The sequence below is a fragment of the Salmo salar genome, chromosome ssa28, assembly GCF_905237065.1.
Source record: "Salmo salar chromosome ssa28, Ssal_v3.1, whole genome shotgun sequence".
NCBI classification, from domain to species: Eukaryota; Metazoa; Chordata; class Actinopteri; order Salmoniformes; family Salmonidae; genus Salmo; species Salmo salar.
In genome coordinates this window covers 33,910,042-33,936,778 of record NC_059469.1, presented here as the reverse complement: position 1 = coordinate 33,936,778, position 26,737 = coordinate 33,910,042, and positions in this window count along the sequence as shown.

Sequence of the window (26,737 nt, the reverse complement as noted above, 5' to 3'; positions counted from 1 at the left end):
CTATGGCAAGACCTGAAAATGGTTGTCTAGCAATGATCAACAACCAATTTGACAATGCTTGAAGAATTTTGAAAAGAATAATGGACAAATGTGGCACAATCCAGGTGTGAATAGCTCTTAGAGACTTACCCAGAAAGACTCACAGCTCTAACTGCAGCTGAAGGTGAATTCTAACATGCATTGACTCAGGGGTGTGAATACTTATGTAAATGAGATATTTCTGTTTTCTCTCAACCAGCTTCTCTCAACCAGCTTCATGACATAGTCACCTGGAATGGATTTTAATTAAAAAACATGTTTTCACTCTGTCATTACAGGATATTGTATGTAGATGAGTAAGAAGAAAAAAAACTGTTTGATCAATTTTGAATTCAGGGTGTAACATAACAAAATGTGGAATTAATCAAATGGTGTAAATACTTCTGAAGGCACTTTATGACATTATCCTGCACTCTATAACCAGAATGCATGGAGAGTTGAATAGGTAAAAACCAAACCCCTATGATTTACTCCTAACCATCCCCTCTTTGTTGTAACTCATTGACTTATAGTTTTATTGATATACAATCCATCCATCCCAAACTTTTTTTTTTTTTTAATCTGAAAACAATCGGTGCAGAAGCAGCAGACTGTTGGGGCATTAATCACCAAGGGCAGTATTTTTTTCCTAGCCGGAGTTCCAAGAGATTGTTGCAACAGCTGCAAAGCATTCTGGTAAAGGGAATGATTTATGACTGTTATAACCATAACAATGAGGAAAAGTCATTACCATATCGACAGGCTCTGGGGTGATCCCCTATTCAATACATCAGAACCTGCTGATCGTGACCTGCTAATGAGTAGGTTATAAAGGGGAAAAGAGAGAAAAACAATGAGGATTGGCCTGTTGTTAGTGATAGAACAGCCTGCATAGAGTCAACAAACGTGAACTGCAAAATAAATTTTTCACAGAATTACTAACTGTATCGAAGCAGCACAGCAAGGGAACATTCATGTATTAATTCATCATTGACATCCTACTCATTTTGAAGTAATTTATCTGAGGATTGCTTTTTGAGGGCCGACAGGGATAGGACAGGAACTGATACATTGACATGTGATGAGCGAGCGCGAGAGAGAAAGGATCACATTTGCAGGATTTCACCACTAATCACTGGCCACTGATTCATGGCTCACCTCGTTCCTCTCACTTTTATATAACATCACACACACACACACACACACACACACACACACACACACACACACACACACACACACACACACACACACACACACACACACACACACACACACACACACACACACACACACACACACACACACACACACACACACACACCGCCCTCCCCGTCGAGTCCAGACCAACAGCCTCCCCAAGGTCAGCTGAAGGAAATGATACGACATGGCATATAAGATTTATGATGGTCCATCTACATCTCCCTCCTTCTATGTTTACAGACATCGCACCTTGTTCCTTTTGTAGTGCACTACTTTTGACTAGAGCCCTATGGGTTTCCCTTTGGGCCCTTGTCAAAGTAGTGCACTAGACAGGGAATAGGGTGCCAATGAGTGCCCATACGGCATCCCTAGCCGCATCCTCAGAGCATGCACAGACCAGCTGGCTGGAGTGTTTACGGACATATTCAATCTCTCTCTATCCCAGTCTGTTGTCCCCACATGCTTCAAGTTGTCCACCATTGTTCCTGTGCCCAAGAAAGCAGAAGGTAGCTGAACTAAATAACTATCGCCCCGTAGCACTCAATTCTGTCATCATGAAGTGCTTTGAGAGACTAGTCAAGGATCATATCACCTTACCTGATACCCTAGACCCACTTCAATTTGCTTACCGCCCCAATAGATCCACAGACGGTGCAATCGCCATCGCACTCCACACTGCCCTATCCCATCTGGAGAGGAATACATATGTAAGAATACTGTTAATTGATTATAGCTCAGTATTCATCACCATAGTACCCTCCAAGCTCATCATTAAGCTTGAAGCCCTGGGTCTGAACCCCGCCCTGTGCAACTGGGTCCTGGACTTCCTGACAGGCCGCCCCCAGGTGGTGAAGGTAGGAAACAACACCTCCACTTTGCTGATCCTCAACACTGGGGCCCCACAAGGGTGCGTGCTCAGCCCCCTCCTGTACTCCCTGTTCACCCATGATTGCGTGGACACACACGCCTCCAACTCAATCGTCAAGTTTGCAGACGACACAACAGTAATAGGCCTGATTACCAACAATGACGAGATAGCCTACAGGGAGGAGGTGAGGGCTCTGAGAGTGTGGTGCCAGGAAAATAACCTCTCACCTAACTTCAACAAAACAAAGGAGTTGATTGTGGACTTCAGGAAACAGCAGAGGGAGCACCCCCCATCCACATCGAGAAGGTGGAAAGCATCAATTTCCTCTGCGTACACATCACTGACAAACTGAAATGGTCCACCCATACAGACAGTGTGGTGAAGAAGGTGCAGCTGCACCTCTTCAACCTCAGGAGGCTGAAGAAATTTGTCTTGGCACCAAAAACCCTCACAAACTTTTACAGATGAGCAATAGAGAGCATCCTGTCGGGCTGTCCAGAGGGTAGTGCGGTCTGCACAACGCATCACGAGGGGCAAACTACCTGCCCTCCAGGACACCTACAGCACCCGATGTCACAGGAAGGCCAAAAATATCATAAAGGACAACAATCACCCGAGCCACTGCCTGTTCACCCCGATATCATCCAGAAGACGAGGTCAGTACAGGTGCATTAAAGCTGGGACCAAGAGACTGAAAAACAGCTTCTATCTCAAGGCCATCAGACTGTTAAATAGTCATCACTAGCACTTTAGAGGTGGCTGCCCTATATACATAGACTTGGAATCACTGGCCACTTTAATAATGGAACACTAGTCACTTTAATAATGTTTACATATTTTGCATTACTCATCTCATGTATATACTGTATTCTATACTATTCTACTGTATCTTAGTCGAGGCCACTCTGACATTGCTCGTCCAAATATTTATATATTCTTATTTCCATTTATTTACTTTAGATTGTGTGTATTGTTAGTTATTACTTGTTAGATATTACTACATTGTTGGAACTAGAAACACAAGCATTTCGCTACACCCGCAATAACATATACTAAACAGGTGTATGTGACAAATGCGATTTGATTTGATTTGATTTGATTGACTCCAATGTCACAGTCCCTCTGTTATGTTGTTTCCCTGGTTGGTTAACAACCTGAAAACAACATTATTTTTAGTGTCACAGAGTGACTTCACACGGTGAGTTGTCAGCGGTGGCAGGTGTTAATTGAGAAGCATTCGCCTGAGAGATAGGCTACGGCACAAAATGGAACCCTATTCCCTAGGGTTCAGGTCAAATGTAGTGTACTACATAGGGAATAGGGTAGCATTTGGGACCCAGTTATACTTGTTTGTCCTTCCATTCCCATTGGCCTCAAAGTGCATGGCTATAACCTTGGCTTGTACATGGACACACAGAGAGACAAATAGCCATAGAGAGAATGATCCATCTTGTGTTATTGTATTCTACCTATGGTTTATAATCTTGGTACGATTCTGGGAAAATGAAAGGAGACACACACACACACGCAAACGCAAACACACACACACGCAAACACACACGCAAACACAGACACACACACACACACACACACACACACACACACACACACACACACACACACACACACACACACACACACACACACACACACACACACACACACACACACACACACACACACACACACACACACAACTCCTTCATTATGTCAACCAAGGACACATGAAGTCCAGTCAGCCCGATGCTCACTTCCAATTCATCTGACCAGATAAACCTGTGTTGTATTTGTCTGTGTTGGGCGTGTGTGTTCGTGCGCGCATGTGTCCCACCACCAGAGTTTCAGTGATGGGGTTCTGCCCTGACCCTTGCTCTGAGACGACCATGCCGTTAAATTGCTTCCCTCTCTCAGGTCACTGATTAATGAGAATGGTTCTAATTGGAGTTCCTGAGGTCAACGGCATTAGTCATCACCTTCCACAGCTCCATCCACCAGGACCACTGACATGTAAAGGAGTATTAGTGCTCCATCCACCAGGACCACTGACATGTAAAGGAGTACCAGTGCTCCATCCACCAGGACCACTGACATGTAAAGGAGTATTAGTGCTCCATCCACCAGGACCACTGACATGTAAAGGAGTATTAGTGAAATGGTACTGAGAATCCTTTACATGTCAGTGGTCCTGGTGGATGGAGCACTGGTACTCCTTAAATGGCCATGTACTCGTATAATCTCCACCCGGCACAGCCAGAAGAGGACTGGCCACCCCTCAGAGCCTGATTCCTCTCTAGGTTTCTTCCTATGTCCCTGCCTTTCTAGGGAGTTATTCCTGGCCACCGTGCTTCTACATCTGCATTGCTTGCTGTTTGGGGTTTTAGGCTGGGTTTCTGTACAGCACTTTGAGATATCTGATGATATTTTTTTTTTTAAGTGCTTTATTAATACATTTGATTGATTGTTTGAATTACTTCTTCCTCCAGCAAGGGAAGGGGTCAGCCTGATACATTCCTCTCCTCCACATAGGTTGTGTCCCAAATGGCACCCTGCTAAATTTATAGTGCACTACTGTTTTTTTTACCAGGGCTCGTAGGGACTATATAGGGAATAGGATATGATTTGGGACTCAGATTGAGACTTTCCTCCCCCTACATAATTAGGTATAGACCTAGGTATATGGGCCTAGGATTAGGGAAGGTTATTGGCTGTGCCTTTTGGTTTCGGTGGCTATTAGTTCTATGCAGACCATGAGGTACCTATAATATCTGATGTTTTATTCTGGGCTTTGAACTTGACCTGTGCTTAAACACACAGATGATTTAAACCTAGTCTGTTATACAGCTTAGTGTGTGTTTGTGAGTGTGAGTGTGAGTGTGCGTGTGCGTGCCCTATCTCTTAACATATATGGATCTGAAGTGAAGTTATATGTAGGTATGTGACTACCTGAAAATCCGCTAGCCTAGGCAATCATAAAACAGTCATGTGAAATCAGCCTACAGCCCCATGCCTGCCTATCTGAATGAAAACCATTCCCCTCCGTCAAGGCCCACTTGTACCTACACAAGCGATCCTCCAATGCTCAGTTAGCAGCAAGTCAACAGCTCAGGGAGTTTAGCACGTCATTTCTCTCCATCTTTCATTCTGTTTGTCTGTGTTACATTCCCACTCAGCCCCCATCCATTCTCACATCCAGTTCCTGGCTTTGTCCATCCATCATTAGGAGCACTTTGTCAGTGCTGACTTGATCCTGGCTGGCGGCTGCAATCACACCAGAGCAGAGTATAGAGGAGCAGAGCTGAACAGAGCAGAGGGGAGCAGATAAGAGGGGAGCAGAACAGGGACTGGTCTGGGTGACTGAGACAGACTGACTGCTGCAATCACACTGGAGCAGAGTATATGAGGAGCGGAGCTGAACGGAGCAGAGGAGAGTAGATCAGAGAGGAGCTGAGGAGAGTAGACCAGAGAGGAGCAGAGGAGACTGCTTCCCTCTGATCTACTTCTCATCAGCTCCTCTCTGATCTACTCTCCTCTGCTCCTCTCTGATCTACTCTTCTCTGCTCCTCTCTGGTCTACTCTCCTCTGCTCCTCTCTGGTCTACTCTCCTCTGCTCCTCTCTGATCTACTCTCCTCTGCTCCTCTCTGGTCTACTCTCCTCTGCTCCTCTCTGGTCTACTCTCCTCTGCTCCTCTCTGGTCTACTCTCCTCTGCTCCTCTCTGGTCTACTCTCCTCTGCTCCTCTCTGGTCTACTCTCCTCTGCTCCTCTCTGGTCTACTCTCCTCTGCTCCTCTCTGGTCTACTCTCCTCTGCTCCTCTCTGGTCTACTCTCCTCTGCTCCTCTCTTCTGGTCTACTCTCCTCTGCTCCTCTCTGGTCTACTCTCCTCAGCTCCTCTCTGGTCTACTCTCCTCTGCTCCTCTCTGGTCTACTCTTCTCTGCTCCTCTCTGGTCTACTCTCCTCTGCTCCACCTCAGAGGGGAGTAGACCAGGGCCTGGGTGGCTGAGACTGACAGGCTGCCAATAGGGATCTTTTTCACCTCCTATCTGCATCTCTACCTCCCATCTGCTGACAGGGCCCCTGATGAGGCCGGAGCCCAAGCTTTCTATTTCTATTGCACAGGCAAACAAAAAACATTTATGCTGCACTTCGTTTCCCCACACTAGGGGGAGGGAGGGAGAGAGAGAGTTAATGAGGTGAGATTGAGGGAGGGAGGACTAGATAATTTACTGAAAGGAATTCACACTTAAGTCAGCCTTCTCCCACACACAACTACATCAATACACATCACATGGAGAAAATGTATCACTAATTAGAAGTTGATAAGCGCAGTGTCATCTACACTTTGTTGAGAGAGAGAGAGAGAGACAGAGACAGAGAGAATAAGTGAGAACGAGAGATTGCGTGAGAGCGAGAGGGTGAGTGAGTGAGTGAGTGAGAGAGAGAGAGAGAGAGAGAGAGAACAAGAGAGCTAGAGAGAGAGAGAAAGGGAGAGCAAGTGAGAGTGAGAGAGAAAAAGAGAGTGCGAGTGAGAGAGTGAGAGAGTGAGAGAGAGAGAGAAAGAGAGAGCGAGTGTGAGTGAGAAAGAGAAAGAGAGTGAATGAGAGAGAGAGAGAGAGAGAGAGAGAGAGAGTGAGAGAGACTGAGTGAGAGTGAGAGAGAAAGAGAAAGAGAGAGCGAGTGTGAGTGAGAGAGAAAAAAAGAGAAAGAGAGAGCGAGTGTGAGTGAGAGAGAGAAAGAGAGAGCGAGTGTGAGTGAGAAAGAGAAAGAGAGTGAGTGAGAGAGAGAGAAAGACAGAGCGAGTGTGAGTGAGAAAGAGAGTGAGTGAGAGAGAGAAAGAGAGAGCGAGTGTGAGTGTGAGAGAGAGAGAGAGAGAGAGAGAGATAGAAAGAGAAAGAGAAAGAGTGAGTGAGTGAGAGAAAGAGAAAGAGTGAGAGAGAGAGAAAGAGAGAGCGAGTGTGAGTGGGTGAGAGAGAGAGAGAAAGAGAGAGCGAGTGTGAGTGAGAAAGAGAGAGTGAGTGAGTGAGTGAGAGAGAGAGAAAGAGAGAGCGAGTGTGAGCGAGAAAGAGAGAGAGAGATGAAAGAAAGAGAGAGCGAGTGAGAGAGAGCGAGAGAGAGAAAGAGAGAGCGAGTGTGAGTGAGAAAGAGAAAGAGAGTCAGTGTGAGCGAGTGAGAGTGAGAGAGAGAAAGAGAGAGCGAGTGAGTGAGAGCGAGAGAGAGAAAGAGAGTGAGTGAGAAAGAGAAAGAGAGAGCGAGTGAGAGAGAAAGAGAGTGAGTGAAAAGGAGAGAAAGAGAGTGAGTGAGAGAGAGAAAGAGAGTGAGTGAGAGAAAAAGAGTGAGTGAGTGAGAGGTGGTAGATTCAGAGGTGTATTTACAGCAGTATGTTTCCTTGGGATTCGATATAATGTAATAATAATGTATGTAAACTTTGTTGAAACTCCTCTGTCTGTATTCTGTCTCTAAATGTTGTCTATCACTAGCAGCACCATATTACCAGGTAATGTTGTCTATCACTAGCAGCACCATATCACCAGGTAATGTTGTCTATCATTAGCAGCACCATATCACCAGGTAATGTTGTCTATCACTAGCAGCACCATATTACCAGGTAATGTTGTCTATCACTAGCAGCACCATATCACCAGGTAATGTTGTCTATCACTAGCAGCACCATATCACGAGGTAATGTTGTCTATCACTAGCAGCACCATATCACCAGGTAATGTTGTCTATCACTATCAGCACCATATCACCAGGTGATGTTGTCTATCTCTAGCAGCACCATATCACCAGGTAACATTCTGAGTATGTCGTCTATCACTAGCAGCACCATATTACCAGGTAACATTCTGAGTATGTTGTCTATCACTAGCAGCACCATATCACCAGGTAATGTTGTCTATCACTAGCAGCACCATATCACCAGGTAATGTTGTCTATCTCTAGCAGCACCATATCACCAGGTAACATTCTGATTATGTTGTCTATCACTAGCAGCACCATATTACCAGGTAACAATCTGAGTATGTTGTCTATCACTAGCAGCACCATATCACCAGGGAATGTTGTCTATCACTAGCAGCACCATATCACCAGGTAACATTCTGAGTATGTTGTCTAGCAGCACCATATCACCAGGTAACATTCTGAGTAGGTTGTCTATCACTAGCAGCACCATATCACCAGGTAACATTCTGAGTATGTTGTCTAGCAGCACCATATCACCAGGTAACATTCTGAGTATGTTGTCTATCACTAGCAGCACCATATCACCAGGTAACATTCTGAGTATGTTGTCTATCACTAGCAGCACCATATCACCAGGTAATGTTGTCTATCACTAACAGCACCATATTACCAGGTAACAATCTGAGTATGTCGTCTATCACTAGCAGCACCATATTACCAGGTAACATTCTGAGTATGTTGTCTATCACTAGCAGCACCATATTACCAGGTAACATTCTGAGTATGTTGTCTATCTCTAGCAGCACCATATCACCAGGTAACATTCTGAGTATGTTGTCTATCTCTAGCAGCACCATATTACCAGGTAACATTCTGAGTATGTTGTCTATCTCTAGCAGCACCATATTACCAGGTAACATTCTGAGTATGTTGTCTATCTCTAGCAGCACCATATGACCAGGTAACAATCTGAGTATGTTGTCTATCTCTAGCAGCACCATATTACCAGGTAACATTCTGAGTATGTTGTCTATCTCTAGCAGCACCATATTACCAGGTAACATTCTGAGTATGTTGTCTATCTCTAGCAGCACCATATTACCAGGTAACATTCTGAGTATGTTGTCTATCTCGAGCAGCACCATATTACCAGGTAACATTCTGAGTATGTTGTCTATCTCTAGCAGCACCATATTACCAGGTAACATTCTGAGTATGTTGTCTATCTCTAGCAGCACCATATTACCAGGTAACATTCTGAGTATGTTGTCTATCTCTAGCAGCACCATATTACCAGGTAACATTCTGAGTATGTTGTCTATCTCTAGCAGCACCATATTACAAGGTAACATTCTGAGTATGTTGTCTATCTCTAGCAGCACCATATTACCAGGTAACATTCTGAGTATGTTGTCTATCTCTAGCAGCACCATATTACCAGGTAACATTCTGAGTATGTTGTCTATCTCTAGCAGCACCATATTACCAGGTAACATTCTGAGTATGTTGTCTATCTCTAGCAGCACCATATTACCAGGTAACATTCTGAGTATGTTGTCTATCTCTAGCAGCACCATATTACCAGGTAACATTCTGAGTATGTTGTCTATCTCTAGCAGCACCATATTACCAGGTAACAATCTGAGTATGTTGTCTATCTCTAGCAGCACCATATTACCAGGTAACATTCTGAGTATGTTGTCTATCTCTAGCAGCACCATATTACCAGGTAACATTCTGAGTATGTTGTCTATCTCTAGCAGCACCATATTACCAGGTAACATTCTGAGTATGTTGTCTATCTCTAGCAGCACCATATTACCAGGTAACATTCTGAGTATGTTGTCTAACTCTAGCAGCACCATATTACCAGGTAACATTCTGAGTATGTTGTCTATCTCTAGCAGCACCATATTACCAGGTAACATCCTGAGTATGTTGTCTATCTCTAGCAGCACCATATTACCAGGTAACATTCTGAGTATGTTGTCTATCTCTAGCAGCACCATATTACCAGGTAACATTCTGAGTATGTTGTCTATCTCTAGCAGCACCATATTACCAGGTAACATTCTGAGTATGTTGTCTATCTCTAGCAGCACCATATTACCAGGTAACAATCTGAGTATGTTGTCTATCTCTAGCAGCACCATATTACCAGGTAACATTCTGAGTATGTTGTCTATCTCTAGCAGCACCATATTACCAGGTAACATTCTGAGTATGTTGTCTATCTCTAGCAGCACCATATTACCAGGTAACATTCTGAGTATGTTGTCTATCTCTAGCAGCACCATATCACCAGGTAACATTCTGAGTATGTTGTCTATCTCTAGCAGCACCATATTACCAGGTAACATTCTGAGTATGTTGTCTATCTCTAGCAGCACCATATCACCAGGTAACATTCTGAGTATGTTGTCTATCTCTAGCAGCACCATATTACCAGGTAACATTCTGAGTATGTTGTCTATCTCGAGCAGCACCATATTACCAGGTAACATTCTGAGTATGTTGTCTATCTCTAGCAGCACCATATTACCAGGTAACATTCTGAGTATGTTGTCTATCACTAGCAGCACCATATCACCAGGTAACATTCTGAGTATGTTGTCTATCTCTAGCAGCACCATATTACCAGGTAACATTCTGAGTATGTTGTCTATCTCTAGCAGCACCATATCACCAGGTAACATTCTGAGTATGTTGTCTATCTCTAGCAGCACCATATTACCAGGTAACATTCTGAGTATGTTGTCTATCACTAGCAGCACCATATCACCAGGTAACATTCTGAGTAGGTGTAAATCTACTTGATGAATAAAGGTAATTCTGATGAGGAAATCCCAAAATACACTAATTATATATTTTTTCTACATTATTTAGTTTATAGGATGGTTATATCCTCAAACAACACACGTTTAAAATGATACACATCGATAATGATAAATACACTTGTGAAGTGGTTAACTAATCAAAATATACTGTCTGGGGTCCCTGGACGGGAATCATCCTTCACTTTCCCACTTCAATAGAAACTACGATTAAAAACCAAAATAACTAAATGAACCCTTCTATTGCTGCGACATAAAGGCTGAGTTTGCTATGGCCCCAGGTCAAAAGTAGTGCACTATATAGGGAATGTGGTGTCATTTGGGACGCACACTAATTATACTCCAATAGAGGGTTATTAATACCCTGTAGGTTTTAGAATGATCTCGTTATAACTGGGGGGGCCTGTCAAGCCTTTTCCTCTGCCCCTCGAAATGAGTCTTCTCACTTCACTGCCCCACATCGTCCAGAGCACCGGCACCAGCAGCTCCCTCTGGCCGGCCGCCTAGGTTAACAAATGTCGCCATTAAACGTATTGTTAGTAATGAGGGCCCAAAACAAACACAAGTCCATAAATAACAGTGTGTAGGGTAAAAATGGAACCTATAAAGTAGTCAGATACTCAGCTGAGCTGTAACATGACATCTGGGACCCTGGGCTGCTGAGAGGGAGGGGAGAGAGAGAGAGAGAGAGAGAGAGAGAGAGAGAGAGAAGCTGCTGTAGCAAGAAGAAAAAGGAGAGAGAGGGTTTGAGATATAATGATCAACACACACCCATACACATTACACACATACACAGAGAGAGAGACTCACACACAACAGCATAACAACAAAGGCTCTCGCTCCTCCATGCGAGGACAATTCAGCTGTTGCTAAGTGCTACCGAGTGAGATAGCACAGTTACAAATTTACGGCAAATAGAAATCAAACTGGATGGACATCAGAAATAGAGGAAGGCCAGGACTAAAAACAAACAAAATATAACGACTGTAAAATAGATTGTGTCTGTAAAATGTGTATAGTGTGTATAAGCTGGAGTAGAAGCCTAAGTGTTGTTGTTTATTCGTTTTCAATTCCAATTGGAGGAGGGGAGGTAGGGTTTGAATAAAGGATGGTATATTCTAAAAAGATGTATTTATGTACAGTATATGTATGTATATGTATATGTATATATATGTATATGTGTATGTGTATATATGTATATGTATGTGTATATATGTATATATATGTCACGGTTGTCGTCTGGAATGGAGGACCAAAACGCAGCAGGAATGTGGATGCTCATCTTGTATATTTATTTAAATAACAAGAACACCAAAAAGAACAACGAAACAGTCTTGTCAGGCACACTCAGCAAAACAAGAAACAATCTCCCACAAACACTAAACCAAACACATACCCATATATAGGACTCTCAATCAGTATATATATGTGTATGTGTATATGTATATATGTATATGTACTGTGTATGTATATATGTATATATATATATATATATGTGTATATGTATATATATGTATATGTGTATGTGTATATATGTATATGTGTATATGTGTATATGTATATGTGTATGTGTATATATATGTATATGTGTATGTGTATATATATGTATATGTATATGTGTATGTGTATATATGTATATGTGTATGTGTATATATGTATATATGTATATATGTATATGTGTATATGTATATATATATATATGTATATGTGTATATGTATATATATGTATATGTATATATATGTATATGTGTATATGTATATATGTGTATATGTATATATATGTATATGTGTATATGTATATATATGTATATGTGTATGTGTATATATGTATATGTGTATGTGTATATATGTGTATGTGTATATATGTATATGTACATGTGTATGTTTATATATATGTATATGTGTATATGTATATAGAAATGTGTATGTGTATATATATATGTATATGTGTATGTGTATATATATGTATATGTGTATATCAACTAGCCTTTTAAAATGATAAACTTGGATTAGCTAACACAACGGGCCATTGGAACACAGGAGTGATGGTTGCTGATAATTGGCCACTGTACTCCTATGTAGATATTCCATTAAAAAATCAGCCGTTTCCAGCTACAACAGTCATTCTGTCACGTCCTGACCAGTATAAGGGGTTATTTGTTATTGTAGTTTGGTCAGGACGTGGCAGGGGGTGTTTGTTTAGAGTGTTTCGGGGTTTGTTGGGCTATGTTCTATGTAAGTATATTTCTATGTATGTCTAGTTCTATGTTTAGTTAATGGGGTTGACCTTCAACTGGAAGCAGCTGCTCCTAGTTGCTTCTAATTGAAGGTCCTATTTAAGAGGGGTGTTTTTCTGTGGGATTTTGTGGGTAGTTGTTCCTTGTTTAGTGTTTGTGCACCTGACAGGGCTGTTTCGTTATCATTTTGGTATACGTGTGTTTTTGTTATGGTTTTTCCTTCTTTCTGCCAATTAAAAAAAAGAGTATACATATTTCCGCTGCGTTTTGGTCTGATCCTTCCGACAACCTTGACACATTCACAACATTAACAATGTCTACACTGTATTTCTGATCAATTTAATGATATTTTTTTGCTTCTCTTTCAAAAACAAGGACATTTCTAAGTGACCCCAAACTTTTGAACGGTACTGTATGTGGGTATGTGAATGTATGTACAGTTGAAGTTGGAAGTTTACATACACCTTAGCCAAATACATTTGAATTCAGTTTTTCACAATTCCTGACATTTAATCCTCATAAAAATTACCTGTCTTAGGTCAGTTAGGATCACCACTTTATTTTAAGAATGTGAAATGTCAGAATAGTAGAGCGAATTATTTATTTCAGCTTTTATTTCTTTCATCACATTCCCAGTGGGTCAGAAGTTTACATGCACTCAATTAGTATTTGGTAGCTTTGCCTTTAAATTGTTTATCTTGGGTCAAACGTTTCAGGTAGCCTTCCACAAGCTTCCCACAATACGTTGGGTGAATTTTGGCCCATTCTTCCTGACAGAGCTGGTGTAACTGAGTCAGGTTTGCAGGCCTCCTTGTTCGCACACGCTTTTTCAGTTCTGCCCACAAATGTTCTATTGGATTGAGGTCGGGGCTTTGTGATGATCACTCCAATACCTTGACTTTGTTGTCCTTAAGCCATTTTGCCACAACTTTGGAAGTATGCTTGGGGTGATTGTCCATTTGGAAGACCCATTTTAGACCAAGCTTTAAGTTCCTGACTGATGTCTTGAGATGTTGCTTCAATATAAGCATATAATTTTCCTGCCTCATGATGTTATTTATTTTGTGAAGTGCACCAGTCCCTCCAGCAGCAAAGCACCCCCACAACATGATGCTGCCACCCACATGCTTCATGGTTGGGATGGTGTTCTTCGGCTTGCAAGCATCCCCCTTTTTCCTCCAAACATTACGATGGTCATTATGGCCAAACAGTTCTATAGTTGTTTCATCAGACCAGAGAACATTTCTCCAAAAAGTACAATCTCTGTCCCCATGTGCAGTTGCAAACCGTAGTCTGGGTTTTTTATGGCAATTTTGGAGCAGTGCCTTCTTCCTTGCTGAGCAGTCTTTCAAGTTATGTTGATATAGGACTCGTTTTACTGTGGATATAGATACTTTTGTACCTGTTTCCTCCAGCATCTTCACAAGGTCCTTTGCTGTTGTTCTGGGATTGATTTGCACTTTTCGCACCAAAGTACGTTCATCTCTAGGAGACAGAACACGTCTCCTTCCTGAGCGGTATGACGGCTGCGTGGTACGATGGTGTTTATACTTGCGTACTATTGTTTGTATAGATGAACATGGTATCTTCAGGCGTTTGGAAATTGCTCCTAAGTATGAACAAGACGTGTGGAGGTCTACAATTGTTTTCTGAGGTCTTGGCTGATTTCTTTTGATTTTCCCATGATGTCAAGCAAAGAGGCACTGAGTTTGAAGGTCGGCCTTGAAATACATCTACAGGTACACCTCCAATTGACTCAAATGATGTCAATTAGCCTATCAGAAGCTTCTAAAGCCATGACATCCTTTTCTGGAATTTTCCAAGCTGTTTAAAGGCACAGTCATCTTAGTGTATGTAAACTTCTGACACACAGGAGTTGTGATACAGTGAATTATAAGTGAAATAATCTGTCTATCAACAATTGTCAGAAAACTTACTTGTCATGCACAAAGTAGATGTCCTAACCCACTTGCTAAAGCTATAGTTTGTTAACAAGAAATTCATGGAGTGGTTGAAAAATGAGTTTTAATGACTCCAACAATAGTGTATGTAAACTACCGACTTGAACTGTGTATATATAGATATACACTGCTCAAAAAAATAAAGGGAACACTTAAACAACACAAAGTAACTCCAAGTCAATCACACTTCTGTGAAATCAAACTGTCCACTTAGGAAGCAACACTGATTGACAATACATTTCACATGCTGTTGTGCAAATGGAATAGACAACAGGTGGAATTATAGGCAATTAGCAAGACACCCCCAATAAAGGAGTGGTTCTGCAGGTGGGGACCACAGACCACTTCTCAGTTCCTATGCTTCCTGGCTGATGTTTTGGTCACTTTTGTATGCTGGCGGTGCTTTCACTCTAGTGGTAGCATGAGACGGAGTCTACAGCCCACACAAGTGGCTCAGGTAGTGCAGCTCATCCAGGATGGCACATCAATGTGAGCTGTGGCAAGAAGGTTTGCTGTGTCTGTCAGCGTAGTGTCCAAAGCATGGAGGCGCTACCAGGAGACAGGCCAGTACACCAGGAGACGTGGAGGAGGCCATAGGAGGGCAACAACCCAGCAGCAGGACCGCTACCTCCGCCTTTGTGCAGGGAGGAGCAGGAGGAGTACTGCCAGAGCCCTGCAAAATGACCTCCAGTAGGCCACAAATGTGCATGTGTCTGTTCAAACGGTCAGAAACAGACTCCATGAGGGTGGTATGAGGGCCCGACATCCACAGGTGGGGGTTGTGCTTACAGCCCAACACCGTGCAGGACGTTTGGCATTTGCCAGAGAACACCAAGATTGGCAAATTCGCCACTGGCGCCCTGTGCTCTTCACAGATGAAAGCAGGTTCACACTGAGCACATGTGACAGACGTGACAGAGTCTGGAGACGCCGTGGAGAACATTCTGCTGCCTGCAACATCTAGCATGACCGGTTTGGCGGTGGGTCAGTTATGGTGTGGGGTGGCATTTCTTTGCGGGGCCGCACAGCCCTCCATGTGCTCGCCAGAGGTAGCCTGACTGCCATTAGGTACCGAGATGAGATCCTCAGACCCCTTGTGAGACCATATCCTGGTGTGGTTGGCCCTGGGTTCCTCCTAATGCAAGACAATGCTAGACCTCATGTGGCTGGAGTGTGTCAGCAGTTCCTGCAAGAGGAAGGCATTGATGCTATGGACTGGCCAGCCCGTTCCCCAGACCTGAATCCAACTGAGCACATCTGGGACATCATGTCTCACTCCATCCACCAATGCCACGTTGCACCACAGACTGTCCAGGAGTTGGCGGATGCTTTAGTCCAGGTCTGGGAGGAGATCCCTCAGGAGACCATCCGCCACCTCATCAGGAGCATGCCCAGACGTTGTAGGGAGGTCATACAGGCACGTGGAGGCTACACACACTACTGAGCCTCATTTTGACTTGTTTTAAGGACATTACATCAAAGTTGGATCAGCCTGTAGTGTGGTTTTCCACTTTAATTTTGAGTGGGACACCAAATCCAGACCTCCATGGGTTGATAAATTGGATTTCCATTAATTATTTTTGTGTGATTTTGTTGTCAGCACATTCAACTATGTAAAGAAAAAAGTATTTAGTAAGATTATTTCATTCATTCAGATCTAGGATGTGTTATTTTAGTGTTCCCTTTATTTTTTTGAGCAGTGTGTTTATATTTACCCCAAAAATATGTGGGGGATTGGAAATGATGCAGGCAATTACATTGATGGAAACCTCAATCTACTCGCAATATTAAGCTGATCCACCCTCTAGAAGACAAATATGTACTAATTTGAAGTGGTAGTGTGTGTTTGTGTGTGTGTGTGTGTGTGTGTGTGTGTGTGTGTGTGTGTGTGTGTGTGTGTGTGTGTGTGTGTGTGTGTGTGTGTGTGTGTGTGTGTGTGTGTGTGTGTGTGTGTGTGTGTGTGTGTGTGTGTGTGTGTGTAATGTTATTCACAGATTACAGAAGAAAAAAAAACATGAAACACTCAGCTGAGCAGGCTTAGACAACAAAGCGGTTGCTTTACTCAAGTCATTTACGGGAGACACAAAAGCTATTTCTCATATTAATTAAACGCCGTTGCCGCCGTGCTCGCTGGCTCTTGCCAAGCACATGTCCGCAGCGTTGACATGTGAGCTAAGTGTTTTCCCTGATACCTCACTTTGCTTTCAGCCTTTCTCATAGTCTGTGTCTCAAATGGATCCCTTTTCCTTATATGATGGACTACAATAGTACTGCACTATATAGGGAATAGGGTGCAATTTGGCACGCAAACATAGAAAGCATCTCACTGCTGCCACCAAATGTGGTTAATTAAGCCCCCACTGCATCTCACTGCTGCCACCAAATGTCGTTAATTAAGCCCCCACTGCATCTCACTGCTGCCACCAAATGTGGGTAATTTAGCCCCCACTGCATCTCACTGCTGCCACCAAATGTGGTTAATTAAGCCCCCACTGCATCTCACTGCTGCCACCAAATGTGGGTAATTTAGCCCCCCACTGCATCTCACTGCTGCCACCAAATGTGGTTTATTAAGCCCCCACTGCATCTCACTGCTGCCACCAAATGTGGTTAATTTAGCCCGCACTGGATCTCACTGCTGCCACCAAATGTGGTTAATTTAGCCCCCACTGGATCTCACTGCTGCCACCAAATGTAGTTAATTAAGCCCCCACTGGATCTCACTGCTGCCACCAAATGTGGCTCATTAAACACTCACTATAATAGTAGAATAGGCCTATGGCTGTTTACAAAGTCAGTTCCACTTACGTTAATACCGCACCATGTAAACAACAATATCAATGGGTGAATAAATTGGGTATAAAGTGTGTTTATGACCCTAAAAAACTGTTTATCCAATTAAGCGATACTTCTATAATATAATCCTCTCGAACCATGAATGTTTTTTTAACACGATTACATGACCTATGGAGAATACTGAATAACTCATTTTATTAGGTTGGCACTGTTGGATAACATTCAAACTGTTTTTTTAAGGGGTAGATCAGCTTTAATACTGCAGATAGATTGTGACGTTAACATTAACCTAATTTTCTGTATTATCTCCAATCTCTCATATATGCATTTGTTTATTATATTACTATATATTACTATATACATATATATAGTACCAGTCAAAAGTTTGGACACACCTACTCATTCAAAAGATTTTTCTTTATTTTTTACTATTTTCAACATTGTAGAATGGAATAAGTACATCGAAAATCTCTTCCCAACTACTTTGCAATCTACATGGCAAAGCTGTCAATTCTTTGGTCCTTAAATTAAATTAGTATACATTTTTATTTATCACAATTTTCTTTAACCAATTTTGGTCTTTAATGCCGCTAGCATTTTTGCGGTAATGCTGCAATTAGTTGGTTCTAATTTTGGGTAGCTCAGACATTTCCATATATTTTTGTTAGCTGCATGTGTGACATAACTCCACCAGTCCTATTTATGATATCATTTACAAGGATTATACAGTTCAAAAAAATATATATAAAAAAATATGTTTTTTAAATCTATTAGTATATTTCAGTTTAACCTGTTCTGTCTTTTCTGGTGGATTAAATGGAAATTGCAACAAACTTTCTATGGCTTGTTTTAAAAGTAGCGATATTTTGGAGATTATTTAATTTTCAAATAACCGAAAGTGAGATGATGTAATCTTAATAAATGGAAAAGGCCATTCTTGTACATGGGGTGAGACATTCATACTAATCTGCTAGTGAACCAGGTTGGATTTAAGTATAACTTTTTTTATGACTGAAGCCTTTGGTGCTGAGGACTAATGCTTTAGTATAAAAAATGTCTGCCCTCCGAATTCATATTCATTACATGGAAAGGTCATTTACATTTTTTCTGGTTTACCATTCCAAATAAAATTGAATATTTTTGTTCATATTAATTAAAAAACACGTCTCTAGCTGTAGACAAGGCCTGAATCAAATAGGTAAACTGAGATATTTTAAGGGGTGCATAATTGGTAGCAGGGAAGTCAGATGCCGGAGAGTAGAACTTGGTAATAGCCGGAGCAGTTTATTAATAGCAAAACCCACGGCATAAAAATAACAAGACATTTGGGTACAAAACCCCGTTGCACACTAATCAACACGTGCACAAGCACTTACAATAAACAATTCCGCACAAAGACATGGGGGGAACAGAGGGTTAAATACACAACATGTAATGAGGAAAACAGAGACCAGGTGTGTGAGAAGACAAGACAAAACAAATGGAAAATGAAAAGTGGATCGATGATGACTAGAGGACCAGTGACGCCGACCCGAACAAGGAGAGGAACCGACTTTGGCGGAAGTCGTGACAGATATGACTAAATAGTTAATCATTGCTATTTTTTCACAAATAGACAGGTATTTTCCTATCCATGGTAGCAAGATCTTATCTATTTATGCTAACTTTCTATAAAAATGTATTGTAGTGAGATCATTTCTTTCTTTCGGGTTATGAATACCGAGTATGTCCACTTCAACGTCGTACCATTTTATTAACATTGGCACTGTTGGATAACGTTGTAGGTCAAACCGAAACATGGTTGATGTGGCATAGAGCATAACATTTCACTGAGGCCACAGCTGATGTTGTTGTCATTTATTGATAGAGTATATGTAGGAATGGAGGAAATAGTTTTTCCAGCATTGAGGTTGTACGTAAAGGCAAAATAGCATCAACAAGGCTCTATGGTAAGGAACACTAATCCTCTCTTTCTCAGTTTCATCATGGAAAAATAGGCCCTTTTCCATTGAATTGTGTACCTCAAACTAGAACAACAATAACACAAATGGAGTCTAAACGAATTCCAATTTCCTAATGTCAGTTTGCAGACAAAAATAGACAACCCAACAACCTTAATATAGTGTGTCAATACAACAGGACGTTTAAAGCCAATCCAACAACCTTAATATAGTGTGTCAATACAACAGGATGTTTAAAGCCAACCCAACAACCTTAATATAGTGTGTCAATACAACAGGATGTTTAAAGCCAACCCAACAACCTTAATATAGTGTGTCAATACAACAGGATGTTTAAAGCCAACCCAACAACCTTAATATAGTGTGTCAATACAACAGGACGTTTAAAGCCAACCCAACAACCTTAATATAGTGTGTCAATACAACAGGACGTTTAAACCCAACTCAACAACCTTAATATAGTGTGTCAATACAACAGGACGTTTAAACCCAACCGTTCCCCAGGTTTCTGGGAAGAACAAATAGAAACATGGGCATCAAAATAAAGAGAGACTGTTTATGCACCCTGGCATGAAATGGGAGGGTGTTGTGAAGAATAGAGAGAGAGAGAGTGAAAAGAGAAAGAGACCGAAAGAGAGATAGAGAAGGACTGCAGACAGACAGACAGACAGAGAGAGAGAGAGAGAGAGAGAGAGAGAGAGAGAGAGAGAGAGAGAGACTGCAGACAGACAGTCACTTTTGTTTATTATCTACTTCACTTGCTTTGGCAATGTAAACATGTTTCCCATGCCAATAAAACCCTTAAATTCAATTGAATTGAAGGAACGAGAGACAGAGAGAGAGAGAGAGGGAGGGAGAGAGGGGGAGAGGGAGGAGAGAGAGAGAGAGAGAGAGAGAGAGAGAGAGAGAGAGAGAGAGAGAGAGAGAGAGAGAGAGAAAGGGAGGGGTGATTGAGAGGATGAACAGAGCTGACTGCGTGGTATTCATCCTGCACGCTAGTGGCGGTCGACAGAGCAATACATCACCGATCCCTCCGACCTGTATCTACTACTTATCACATCCAGCATGAAAAATAACTCACAATACCAGCAGCCCTTTGCTCCTTAAGCATTGAGTCTGAAACCTTTTGCTCATCCCTCCTGAGCCTGAGAACACTAGACCAGGGGAATAGGGGGAATTGAAGACCAGGGACGGTGCTTTACCGGCCGTCAGTCGAAGACTTTGGGAGGTAGAGGAAGAAAAAAATACACCTACGGTAGAGAAATTATGAAGAATATGGCACTGGTATTCATATTGAAATACTACGACCTAATATACAGTATGACTGGTCCACTATATTGATTATCTACCAATTGATCATAATAAGTCATAAGCCTTTCGTTAACTAGCAAAAAACCCCAAAATAATTCAGTCAGCATTCATATTGGTTATAGATTATGCCGATAACGTCTATATAAATGCAGCTGCCACTATATTGAAGCCAGTGGACACAGTTTATGCTTTATTATGGGATACAGGTTCAGGACACGTCACTGGTTTCTGTATGTCACAGCTGTCGTGGAAGAGAGAATGGGACCAAGGCGCAGCGGGTTGCGTGCTCAACATATTTATTAAATAAAATGAGAACACCACGGAAAAACAATAAACAAACTAACGACAGGAACAGAGAAGCAGGCTCAACAAAAGCAGTGCTCTCAAACAACTACCCACAAGTGACAAACAAAACACACACTTATTTATAGGACTCCCAATCAGAGGCAACTAGAAACACCTGCCTCCAATTGAGAGTCCAGCACCCAACCTACACATAGAAAAACTACCCTAGAATATACATATAGAAATACAAACATAGACCAGTGACCAAAAACCCCGTAATACATAAATAAACTACCCTCTGCCACGTCCTGACCAAACTACAATAACAAAATATCCTCTACTCTACTGGTCAGGATGTGACACTGTATCAGGATGTAGGCTGGCCCTCTTTTGAAGTCTTGTGGATCGATGTGTTGCACTCTTTTTAATTTATAGACATATGAGCTATCAGACCCAGTCTCAGGGACGGATAACTCTATAGATCCCTTCTATCTCCACTGAGTTAACTGAATCTGCTTTTATTTAGATTTTTTTTTAAGCTTACTTGTGAAATCGTTGGACAGGGCCACAGTGTCTCCCGACCCCTCCTGTCTCAGCCTCCAGTATTTATTCTGCAATAGTTTATGTGTCGGGGGGTTTTGGTCAGTCTGTTATATCTGAAGTATTTCTCCTGTCTTATCCGGTGTCCTGTGTGAATTTAAGTATGCTTTTTCTAATTCTCTCTTTCTTTCACTCTTTCTTTCTTTCTTTCTTCTCTCTCGGGGGACCTGAGCCCTAGGACCATGCCTCAGGACTACCTGGCCTGATGACTCCTTGCTGTCCCCAGTCCACCTGGTCGTGCTGCTGCTCCAGTTTCAACTATTCTGCCTGCAGCTATGGAACCCTGACCTGTTCACCGGACATGCTACCTGTCCCAGACCTGCTGTTTTCAACTCTCTAGAGACAGCAGGAGAGGTAGAGATACTCTGAATGATCGGCTATGAAAAGCCAACTGACATTTACTCCTGAGGTGCTGACCTGTTGCGCCCTCTACAACCACTGTGATTATTATTATTTGACCCTGCTGGTCATCTATGAACATTTGAACATCTTGGCCATGTTCTGTTATAATCTCTACACGGCACAGCCAGAAGAGGACTGGCCACCCCTCATAGCCTGGTTCCTCTCTAGGTTTCTTCCTAGGTTCTGGCCTTTCTAGGAGTTTTTCCTAGCCACCGTGCTTCTACACCTGCATTGCTTGCTGTTTGGTGGTTTTAGGCTGGGTTTTTGTACAGCACTTTGTGACATCAGCTGATGTAAGAAGGGCTTTATAAATCTATTTGATTCAATAATCTCCAAAACTCTCAAAAATGTGATGATTTGGTGCCTCTAGGGCAAATTAGACGTCTGATTACAGGACCTTTTTACTGAAGAATGGGTTTGTTTTCTATGATTGTGTTGTGAAACCTCTGTGGGATTTTTCGTGGTGTATTGATATGTATATTTTTTATAATTACACAGTCTCATCTGTAGAAGAGACCTTGATCTCAGCCTGACTCCCTGTCAAGATAAAGGTTCAATAAATATATATAATTTTAATACTCGTGTGTATTTTAATACTTTACATCCAGTATTTGGTGCAGTGCAATACATGCCCTATTGGCAAACGGTTTGAATGTACCAGATGCATTTCGAAGGTGTTTGCACTGTAACGTCTTATTCACACACTTGAACAGCTATGACACTTATTATTAACTGGTTGTAGTGTAGCATTTACCCGTCTGAGATCCTTAAACGAAATCAGCCAATGAATTAGCACTTCTCCCTGATTGAGAATGTGGCCCAGGTGTGGAGGAGGGAGGAAGTAGGTTTGAAGATAGAGGCACTCTATTTTATGAGACAGCAATAATGAGTTTCCTTCTCCCTCTCCCACAGATGACCATGATATACAACTTACAATTAAGCACGGCCTGGTGATTCCATGATGAATGTTTGTACAATTCCTAAAGGAGCAGCAGCGGATATAGAATCACATCGCTCACCGTGTCTACAGCCTCCACCGATTATCAGTAAGGGGAGGAGACTGATAGGACCATTTACAATTGACTAACCTCTATGACAGTCAGGCTGCCTTCATCAGTGCTTTATTTCCTTGTGTAACACTACAGGGGTGTCACAAATTGCACCCTATTCCCTGTATAGTGCACTACTCCTTATTGGCCCTGGTCAACATTTGTGCACTTTATAGGGAATATGGGGAATAAAATAGAGCCATGAAATATTCAGGATCAGCTTGGAGAAGAACGAGAGGAAGATGGACGTCTGTGATTTAGGATGACAGCGTTTCCTGCACACCTGACCCCTCCTGCATCTTGTTTTTATGGCAGCTTTTAATTTTTATAGAAGGACAGTGCAAAGTAAATGGTTTCTCATCTAGGAGAGATTATATGGGTCTTATACTATTTCCAGAAAGATAAGGACAGGGCATGTGGGTTCAGACGTCTATAGGACCATGTCTTTATGTGCACTTCAGGATCCAATAGGATGAAGGGATGGAGGGAAGGAGATGAGGAGGGATGGAAGAAAGGATATATGGAGGGAAGGAGATGAGGAGGGGATGGAGGGAAGGAGATGAGGAGGGATGGAGGGATGGAGTGACGTGTTGGGGATGAAAGAGGAAGACGTGGATGTGTTTCTCTGCAGACACATGTAAATCAATTTGTATTGATTTGAACAATACAGCCAACCGCTCCGAAACATTTATCGATTTAACAATTAGATGACTGCTGCTGAAGCTATCCACACAGCACATGATATTTGATTAGTATTACCTGTCATGTAGCCCTGGACGATGTGTTTGATATTATGGTCTTATGTTATGATCAAGTAAGAATCTATGTTCCTTTTAATTGTGTGTCTATGTATTCTGGGAAGCTAATACTGAACATTAAGCTAATACTGAACATTAAGCTAATACTGAACGTTAAGCTAATACTGAACATTAAGCTAATACTGAACTTAAGCTAATACTAATCATTAAGCTAATACTGAACATTAAGCTAATACTGAACATTAAGACGAGTACTGAATGTTAAAATGTAACATTTATTACACACAGGGTTTGTATGTTTCATGAATGTTTGTCTCCACTGAAGCGCAACTTACACACCAACCAGCCGTCAGTGACAGCACGTGTCTGCCTCAAACATGGCCCCCTATTAGCTACAGAGCATTCAGAAAGTATTCAGACACCTTGACCTTTTTCACATATTGTTACGTTAAAGCCTTATTCTAAAATGTATAAAAACAAATACAAATCCTCATCAATCAAAACACAAAAATCCATAATGACAAAGCAACACCATGTTTTTAGAAATGTTTTCACATTTATTAAAATAAAAAAACAGAAGTACCTTATTTACATAAGTATTCAGACCCTATGTAATGACACTCACAATTGAGCTAAGGTGTATCCTTTTTCCATTGATCATCTTTGAGATGTTTCCACAGCTTGATTGGAGTCCACTTATGGTAAATTAAATTGCTTTGACATGATTTGGAAAGGCACAGACCTGTCTATATAAGGTCCCACAGTTGACAGTGCATGTCAGAGCAAAAACCAAGCCATGAGGCTTGTTCATCTATACAACCAAGCCATTGTCCGCAGAGCTCCAAGACAGGATTTGGGGAAGGGTACCAAAACATGTCTGTAGCATTGGAGGTCCCCAAGAACACAGCAGCATCCATCATTCTTAAATGGAAGATGTTTGGAACCACCAAGGCTCTTCCCAGAGCTGGTCACCCGGCAAACCGAGCAATCGGGGGAGAGGTGACCAAGAACGCGGTGGTTACTCTGACAGAGCTCCAGAGTTTCTCTGTGGAGATTGGAGAACCTTCCAGAAGAACAATCTCTGCAGCACTCCACCAATCATGCCTTTATGGCAGAGTGGCCAGACGGAAGCCACTCCTCAGTAAAAGGCACATGACAGCCCGCTTGGAGTTTGCCAAAAGGCACCTAAAGGACTCTCAGACCATGAGAAACAACATTCTCTGGTCTGAGGAAACCAAGATTTAACTCTTTGGCCTGAATGCCAAGCATCACTTCTGGAGGAAACCTGACACCATCCCTACGGTGAAGCATAGTGGTGGCAGCATCATGCTGTGGGGATGTTTTTGGTCCCGTGTGGCTCAGTTGGTAGAGTATGGTGTTTGCAACGCCAGGGTTGTGGGTTCGATTCCCACGGGGGACCAGTACGGAAGAAAAATGTATGAAATGTATGCATTCACTACTGTAAGTCGCTCTGGATAAGAGCATCTGCTAAATGACTAAAATGTAAATGTAATGTTTTTCAGTGGCAGGGACTGGGAGACTAGTCAGGATCGAGGGAAAGATGAACGGAGCAAAGTACAAACAGATCCTTGATGAAAACCTGCTCCAGAGCTCTCATGACTTCAGACTGGGGGGAAGTTTCACCTTCCACCAGTACAACAACCCTAAGCACACAGCCAAGACAACGCAGGAGTGGCTTCAGGACAAGTCTCTGAATGTCCTTGAGTGGCCCAGCCAGAGCCCGGAATTGAACTCGATCAAACAACTCTGGAGAAACCTGAAAATAGCTATGCAGCGACGTTCCCCATTCAAACTACAGCGAAGAATGGGAGAAACTCCCCAAATACAGATGTGCCAAGCTTGTAGCGTCATAGCCAAGAAGACTCAAGGCTGTGATCACTGCCGAAGGTGCATCAACAAAGTACTGAGTAAAGAGTCTGAATACTTATGTAAATGTTATTTTTCAGTTTTATGTATTTTTATAAAAATGCAAACATTCTTAAAACCATTTTTTGCTTCATCATTATGGGGTATTGTGTGTAGATCGATGAGGGGAAAAAACAATTTAATCAATTTTAGAAGAAGTGGAAAAAGTCAAGGGCTCTGAATACTTTCCAATTGCAATGTATGTAGTGCACTTTTTTTGACCGTGAAAAATAGGTACTGAGACATTTGGGACACACCTCATGTGAAACTAAAATCACCTTTGTGGGCAGTATTAGAAATGATACATCAACCAGAAGAGACAGTTTGGCAATTAACATGTTTTTAGCAAACTAGTAAATCTGTCATTGGTCAAACAGAGCAGCTGAACTCTGCCCAGGTCGCAAGAAAGGACCAAATTCCACAACCTGAAAGAGCATATTTGACCTACTGCAGAATGCGTGGGTCAGATAGTTGGACCTTTCATCAGTTCTATGACAGAACAGTGTGACACAGATTTAGAACCAAGAAGATCTGACATTTTGACCTCCACATGACATTCATTGGAATCTTTGAAAATCATTCCAGAGTTCTAGAAGAGGTCAGAGTTCTAAGAGGACATCGTGTTCCTGTGTAGCCTCACAGGGATTTCTCAAACTAGAACTCTTACCTGATTGTATCTGAGTGGATCTAAATATATCTAAATGTTACAGTAAAACTAGGATGGCCAATTAGATGGCCTATTTCCTTCTGTATCCTCAGGGGGAAGTCTCAAACTCTATATCATCAACACACTACCTCACCTAAGTAACATTTTAAACACAGATAGAGGGGTGAATTAACTACTC